The sequence below is a fragment of the Gracilinanus agilis genome, chromosome 3, assembly GCF_016433145.1.
Source record: "Gracilinanus agilis isolate LMUSP501 chromosome 3, AgileGrace, whole genome shotgun sequence".
Taxonomy (NCBI): Eukaryota; Metazoa; Chordata; class Mammalia; order Didelphimorphia; family Didelphidae; genus Gracilinanus; species Gracilinanus agilis.
The window spans coordinates 614,574,546-614,582,079 of record NC_058132.1 but is presented as its reverse complement, the minus strand read 5'-3'; positions in this window follow the sequence as shown (position 1 = coordinate 614,582,079).

Here is a 7,534-nt window from a genome sequence, read left to right as displayed (position 1 = left end):
TTTTTTTTTAAAGACATCTCTTGGAAGACCCCTGAATGTTGGACAGATCATCCTATGGAGGCTTTATGGGAGGCCCTGCTCAAGAGTTTCATGGGAAGAGAATGCATGAAGGGTTTGTAAACTGTATTGTTGAAAGGGGCCCCTGCATTGTTGAAATGACAGATCTAGCAAAGTATCCAAATATTTACTTATTCTCTTGTAACTTGTAAATTATCTTTATATCCCACTGTAGCCAGACCAGAATATTTTAGCAGCCAGCATTAGCTTAGGAAATGGACCAGATGATATTCCCAGTACCTGGATTTCCTTTAGTGCTTGGATACAGTTATTTATTTATTTGGTTTTAGAATAAGCTTATCCTTTAGATTACAGCTGAAGCTACTATGTTTTGTGCTGGTGAATTCCTTTTCAAAGGGTGTCATCCTCAGGAAATTGGGCTCCCTTTAGTTAGAGTGCTGCCTGCTTGGACATACAAAACATATCCTCTCTCTCTAGTGCAAGACTGAGAACCCCATCGGCAATGGCTGAAGGACTTCAGAGAAGGAAGCTGGGTGACCTCCAAGCCCATCTATCCCACTACCCAATCCCATTTCCCCACCTTCCCCCAGATCCACCCCCCCCACCTCAAAGCTGTTTCTGAGGTTTGGAAATGGCAACGAGATTTCCCTCGACCCTATATTTTTCCTCTACTAATTTTTTCAACCCGAATCCATTTGTAAGCGAAAAACCATTTAGAGTGTTGTGTTTATTTTTTTGTCTTGTTCCACGGGAAATTACTCAGAATGTATAAGTATGTGTTTTCCTAAGAAAATAGATTCCTTTACATTTTGGCTTTGTGGTTCCCAAAACAAGCAGGGCCCACAGATCCCTAGGCTGCCAAAAAGCTTTACTAGCTATTCACCACTTTGCTCCACCTCAGCAATTATTTCCTTTCTCCTCTTGTGACTAGTTTCTTTTCCCCCAATCATCTCTAGTCTCCCCCCCACTACTCCAGGCCTCTTCCTGGGCACCTCCTGGAGCTTAGGCCTCAGTCCTTGGCCTACAAAGACATAACTTCTGGTCTTCTGCTCCTTCCTGACCCCAGAAATTTTAGCTTTTCTGATTCTTATCTACATCTACTCTTTTGGAAAATGGACCCATTTAAGGGGATGGAGTATATTGGATTTGGACTCAGAAGACTTGGGTTTAGATCAGTGATTCCCAAAGTGGGCACCACCGCCCCCTGGTGGGTGCTGCAGCGATCCAGGGAGGCAGTGATGGCCACAGGGGCATTTATCTTTCCTATTAATTGCTATTAAAATAAAAAAAATTAATTTCCAGGGGCACTAAGTAATATTTTTTCTGGAAAGGGGCTGTAGGCCAAAAAAGTTTGGGAACCACTGGTAGATGTTAGTTCTGTTACTTATTGCCTGGTAGTTACCTGGACAAGTGATTTCTTCTCTTTTGGCCTCACTTTCCTCATCTACAAGATGCCCTTGAAAAGAACTACTTTAACCAGGGTCCTTGAGTTTGGTCGAATGATTTTTGATATTTTGATAGCTGTATTTCAATATAATTTGTTGCTTTTGTGATGTATTATATACTTTATTTTATGCATGTAAAAACATCATTAGGAGGTCCATAGGCATCACCATATGACCTAAGGGGTCTACCATACAAAAGAAAGTTGAGAACTCCAGGCTTAGGTGCTCTCCAAGGTCCTTTTTAGTTATGAAGCCTGAAATCTAAGTTTAGAAAAATAAAAGCCTTCTTCTTGCCTCTGGGCAGAGACAGTCTCATTAGAGCTTCTTATTCTTTCCATGTCATTTGATCTGGTGGGAAGGTTTCTCTATGGCTAATTTCATTTTCTCCTGCTATAACCTGGCAGTTTACTTTTCTTTTGAGACTCAGAGGAAAGGAGCAGGAGGGGATTAGACAACTTTTCCCCTAAATACACACCTACAGTTCTAATAACATCCTTGTATTTAGAATCTTAGGTATATGTATGTAATGGTATTTGGGAGAAAGGAAGGCAAAGAGAATAGAGAAAAGAGTATTGAAAACAAATTAAGCAGCTACTACATGCCAGGCAGATTAATAACAACAATCACCCAAGCTAAGAGTAGGAAAAATTGTAGTTTCTCCATTCCAAGATTTTATTATTCCCTAATCTGAATTTAGTGCCTTGGAACTTTCCCTTCTTTCAAAATCAGCTAGCTGGATCATTGAAGCTGGGAGTATTGAGCTGTAGTAAGGTTCATTCTAATTGGATTTCTGTACCAAGTATGGCACCAACATGGCTATCCTCCTTGAAGGAGTGAGAATGCCAAGCAGCCTAAGGAAAGGTAAATAGCCATGAAAAATGGAGGCTGTCAGAGCTTCTGGGATGATCATTAGTAGTGGGATCAGGCTTCTGAATGGCAGCTGTACTTCCATGTTGAATGGGATAGATACCCATTCTCTCTCTCTCTCTCCCTCTCTCCCTCTCTCTCTCTCCCTCTCTCCCTCTCTCTCTCTCTCTCTCCCTCTCTCCCTCTCTCTCTCCCTCTCTCCCTCTCTCTCTCCCTCTCTCCCTCTCTCTCTTTCTTTCTCTCTCTCTCTTTCTCTCCATCAACTAGATTTAGTTAGAAATATCTCAGAAATAATTCTTAATGTATCTGTCAATGCTTGATAATGGTCCCCATGTTTCCCTCTCCCAGATGATTTTCATTTGAATTGTGTTTGAATCCAAAGAAAGCAATAACAAATGGTACCAGTCTATAGGATGGGTCTGCTGGAGTGTAGGCTTCATGCAGTTCCTCCAATCATACCTCATAGTTAGCTGTCCACTCCAATAGCCTTCTGGTATCATGACCCTGTTTATCCCTGACAATAACTTTATGCATAATCATTAGTCTGGTTTAACCCAGTCCTGAGTAATTCCTTTTTCTTTCTCCCAAGCATTTCTATGATCTTGCTTCCTCTGTGATGCCCTCTAAATTTAAGTAAAACCAGGCAATACATTCTTCACCTAATTCCAATTCTAATTCCAATATAGCCAAGTTAAGTCAAATCGTAGAAGTAGAAGAAAAAAGAATGGAATATTTTAATTTAAAAAATAATTCAAAACATGCTTTTGCCATGCAAATATATGTATAAATGTTCATATGTATACATTCACAGACACACACACACATATTTTTCCCATTTTCCCTTTTGAGGGTTTTGAATACTTAATTCTGACTAGTCTTCCATTCCCATATCTTGATTAAATTTAATGAAAGAAGATTCTGTGGCTTGTAAGCTACCTAGGAGGAGGCTCAGCTATTATCTTGTCTACAGAGGCAAGTCCTAAAATGTGTGCCTTATGCCTATAGTAGTAAAAATGCAACATGGCTTTAAGTCTGGATGAGCATAATCCAAAAAGAAACTATCAGATGAAAATATTCAGCTACAAACTTCTCTTTCTGCATGACTGCTTATATTTGTTTTATTCTGTGGGTATGTGTGTCTGCTAGTGTGTTTTTTTCTGCAGGTGCAAAGTACTTGCCTTTTTATGGCTCTGTCTTTGCTTTTATCTCTTATCATTTTCTCTTGGTTTCCCTTTTCATCTAGATTTTGTATTGTATCCTCTTTATTTCCCTTTTCCTTCTCTCCCTCTCAGAACCAAAGAATAACAAAATTTTACTTTATTTTTGATAATTTTATTTAATTAATTAATTTAGGATATTTCTCTCCTGGTTACAAGATTCATGTTCTTTCTCTCCCCTCCCCGCCACCCCTTCCCATAGCCAACACGCAATTACTGGGTTTTACATGTGTCATTGATCAAGACCTATTTCCATACTATTGATATTTGCACTAGGGTGATTGCTTAGAGTCTACATCCCCAATCATTTCTCCATCAACCCATGTGATCAAGCAGTTGTTTTTCTTCTGTGTTTCTCCTCCCACACTTCTTCCTCTGAATGTGGATAGCATTCTTTCTCATAAGCCCCTCTGAGTTGTCCTGGATCCTTGCATTGTTGCTAGTACAGAAGTCCTTTACATTGGATTGTACCACCGTGTATCAGTCTCTGTGTATAAGGTTCTCCTGGATCTGCTCCTTTCACTCTGCATCAATTCCTGGAGGTCATTCCAGTTCACATGGAATTCCTCCAGTTCATTATTCCTTTGAGCACAATAGTATTCCACCACCAACAGATACCACAATTTGTTCAGCCATTCTCCAATCAAAGGACATTCTCTCATTTTCTAATTTTTTGCCACCACAAAGAGCGCAGCTATAAATATTTTTGTACAAGTCTTTTTCCCTATTATCTCTTTGGAGTACAAACCCAGCAGTGGTATGGCTGAGTCAAAAGGTAGACAGTCTTTTAAAGCCCTTTGGATATAGTTCCAAATTGCCATCTAGAATGATTGGATCAATTCACAACTCCACCAGCAATGCATTAGTGTCCCAATTTTGCCACATCCCCTCCAACATTGAATAACAAAATTTTAGAGTTGAAATAGATTTTAGATGTTTTATTTAATTGGCTACAACCTAGAATTAATATACTATTTATTATTGGTTTTATTTATCTGCCAGAATATTATATTACTTATTTAGTATTTTTTTGTGTATACCTTTTCTAGGCATCATTGTAGACAACAGGACCCAGGAGATGGATACCTTTTGGTATCCTTTTTCTCTGACTCCTGAGAGTTTTTGCCTGACCTTGAGACTGGAGAAACTTAAAAAAAATAATTATTTATCATTTCAGTTCCACATACAAACAATTTTTTTAAAACCCTTACCTTCCATCTTGGAATCAATACTACATATTGGCTCTAAGGCAGAAGAGTGGTAAGGGTAGGCAGTGGAGGTTAAGTGACTTGCCCAGGGTCACACAGCTGGGAAGTGTCTGAGGCCGGATTTGAACCTAGGACCTCCCGTCTCTAAGCCTGGCTCTCAATCCACTGAGCTACCCAGCTGCCCCCTACAAACAATTTTTGACGATTGTCTTCTGACATTTTAGATTTCAGATTTTTCCCCTCCCTCTCTTCCCTTGCCTCTCCTTGAAATGGTAAATGGTCTGATACAGTTATATCAGTACTTTAATGTAACACATATTTCCATAGTGCTCATGTCAAGATAGAAGATACATAATACACATACAATAAAAATCTCATGAAAGAAATAAAGTGGAAAATGGCATATTTTGATCTGCACTCAGACCCCAACAATTCCTTCTTTGGCCATGGGTAGCTTTCTCATCATAAATCCTTTGTGATTATCTTGGAAACTTCCTTTGTTTATAATGTTTTAGTGCTTCAAAGCTGATAATCCCATAATATTTCTCTTACTATATACATTGCTCTCCTGCTCAGTTCGCTGTGCATTAGTTCATATAAATTTTTCTGTGTTTTTCTGAACTTATCTATTTCATCATCCTTACAGTATCCCATTCTAACCATATACCACAACTTTTTCATCCATTCCCCAAGTGATAGACAATCCTTCAGTTTTCAATTCTTTGCAAGTATAAAAAGAGCTACTAAAAGTATTTTGGTACAGGTAGGCTCTTTTCCTTTATCTCTGATCTCTTTGGCTTCTAGACCCAATAGTAGTATTGCTGGGTCAAAGGGTATGCATAGTTTTATGGCCCTTTGAGCCTAGTTCCATATTAAATCTGAGCCTAGTGTGACTTTTAAGCTTAGCTCTTCCAATCTTTTCCATTTGTGGGAAGAGACACTGAGATGTTTCAAGAACCAGGAAAAAGGGAAGTTTCAGAGATATAATCATCATGGAAGCAAAGTCATGATGTCATGAGTGTTGTATTCTAGATCCAATGTGGCATAGACCAGTTCTGCCTTCCTTACATCCATCTGGGCTGCAGATGGAAAGTGGCATTTCCTCTTTTCTGCGAGGGCATGAGTCTGATATGTTTTCCTAGTCTTACAAAGCTTATCTTTGTCTCTTAGTTTATTTACCCATTTTGTGCTTAAATGCCACTTGCATTGCTAAAACTGTGCATATTATTATTTGACTGTAGAAGGAAAGGGGTGATTGAGAACACCTGGGAGGGGAGCACTCTCTGTGAATAGGGCTCATAGTCAGAGAAAAGAATTAATGATTTATTTTTGCAACTTTCCAGGACAAAAAGAATACTTTCAATGGAGTTTCTCTAGGCAAAAGAGTCAATGGCAATGACCGTGGCAGCCCAGAGGCAGGCATTCATCTGCAGTTCACAGGCCTGGTTTGTAAGAAAAGTCATTACTTTGGAGGAAAATGACTGAAAGAATGGTTAGAGAGAAAGTAACATACCAGGGGAATAACTTTACCCATAGAAAAGATGGGCGGGGTGGAATGGATTGAAAGTGACTGATACTTTCCTGCCTATTCCCCAGCTTCCATTATAACAAATGGGAGATCAGCTGAAGATTTACTGTTTTCTTTTTTTTTTTTCTTGGCTGTTGTGATTTTGAACACTATTTTATTTTTTCCTTCCTATCAGAATTCCCCAGCATTTTTACTCTAAGTACTGAGGAGATAATAGCACTCTGAAATTTTTATTTTTGTGCTTAAATTATTATGATTTTAAATTAAAAAGTTTTTATATTTATTATTTTATTTCACTTTTTCTTGGATGCTTTTGGACATTGAGCTAAATTTAGCTGATCTTTTCTTTCAATTTTTGGAGGGAAGAACTTTAATTGGTTTTAGAATTTTATTGTATAACTTAATATGTATACATCCATAAATATATATTCATACATATACATATAATTGTATGTAGATATTTGTATATATACAAACTGCATATAAATGTATTTTATATGTATATACCATATTTGTGTATATATGTATCTATGTGTAACTATATATCCGTGTGAATGTGATTAAATTTTTTTTTTCTCACTGGTTTTTCTGACTGTCTTAAATTGCTGTTTTGCTTTTTTGTTTGTTTGTTCTTCTGTTTTCCAAGCCACCATGGGTATTTTGTAGTCCTCTGATGCTCAATATGTTGCTTGACTATAACAAACATAAATGGGAAAGTCTATTTTTTATTTCTACCAATAATGCAATGGGTATGTATTTGCTGAAACCATACCTCTGTGCCCATGGTTCTGATGCAAAGGCTATGGCTTACCTATATGCTACACATATGCCTATTTGTGGTCTTGTGTTGCTGTTTACTAAATAACTATTTGATTGGTTAGGTGTTGAATGGGCATCCCATGGCTTATTGCTTCACTGAATTAGTGCATATGGAAGATATTTAAATATTGAATTCATGGAGCAACTAGGTAGCACCGTGGACAGAGAGTCAGACCTGGAGTTGGGAGGTCCTGAGTTCCTAGTTGTGTGACCCAGGGAAAGTCACTTTATCCAGATTGCCTAGCCCTTATCATTCTTCTGTCTTGGAATCACCACTTAGTATCTTTCTAAGACAGAAGGTAAGAATTTTTAAACAAATATATTAAACATACATTTAATGCTTGTATGTGTAAGGGATAGAGGGGAGGGTGATATTTTGGAATTTTAATGTAACAAACAAATACATTTCAAAAAAAATTTTAAATGAAATAA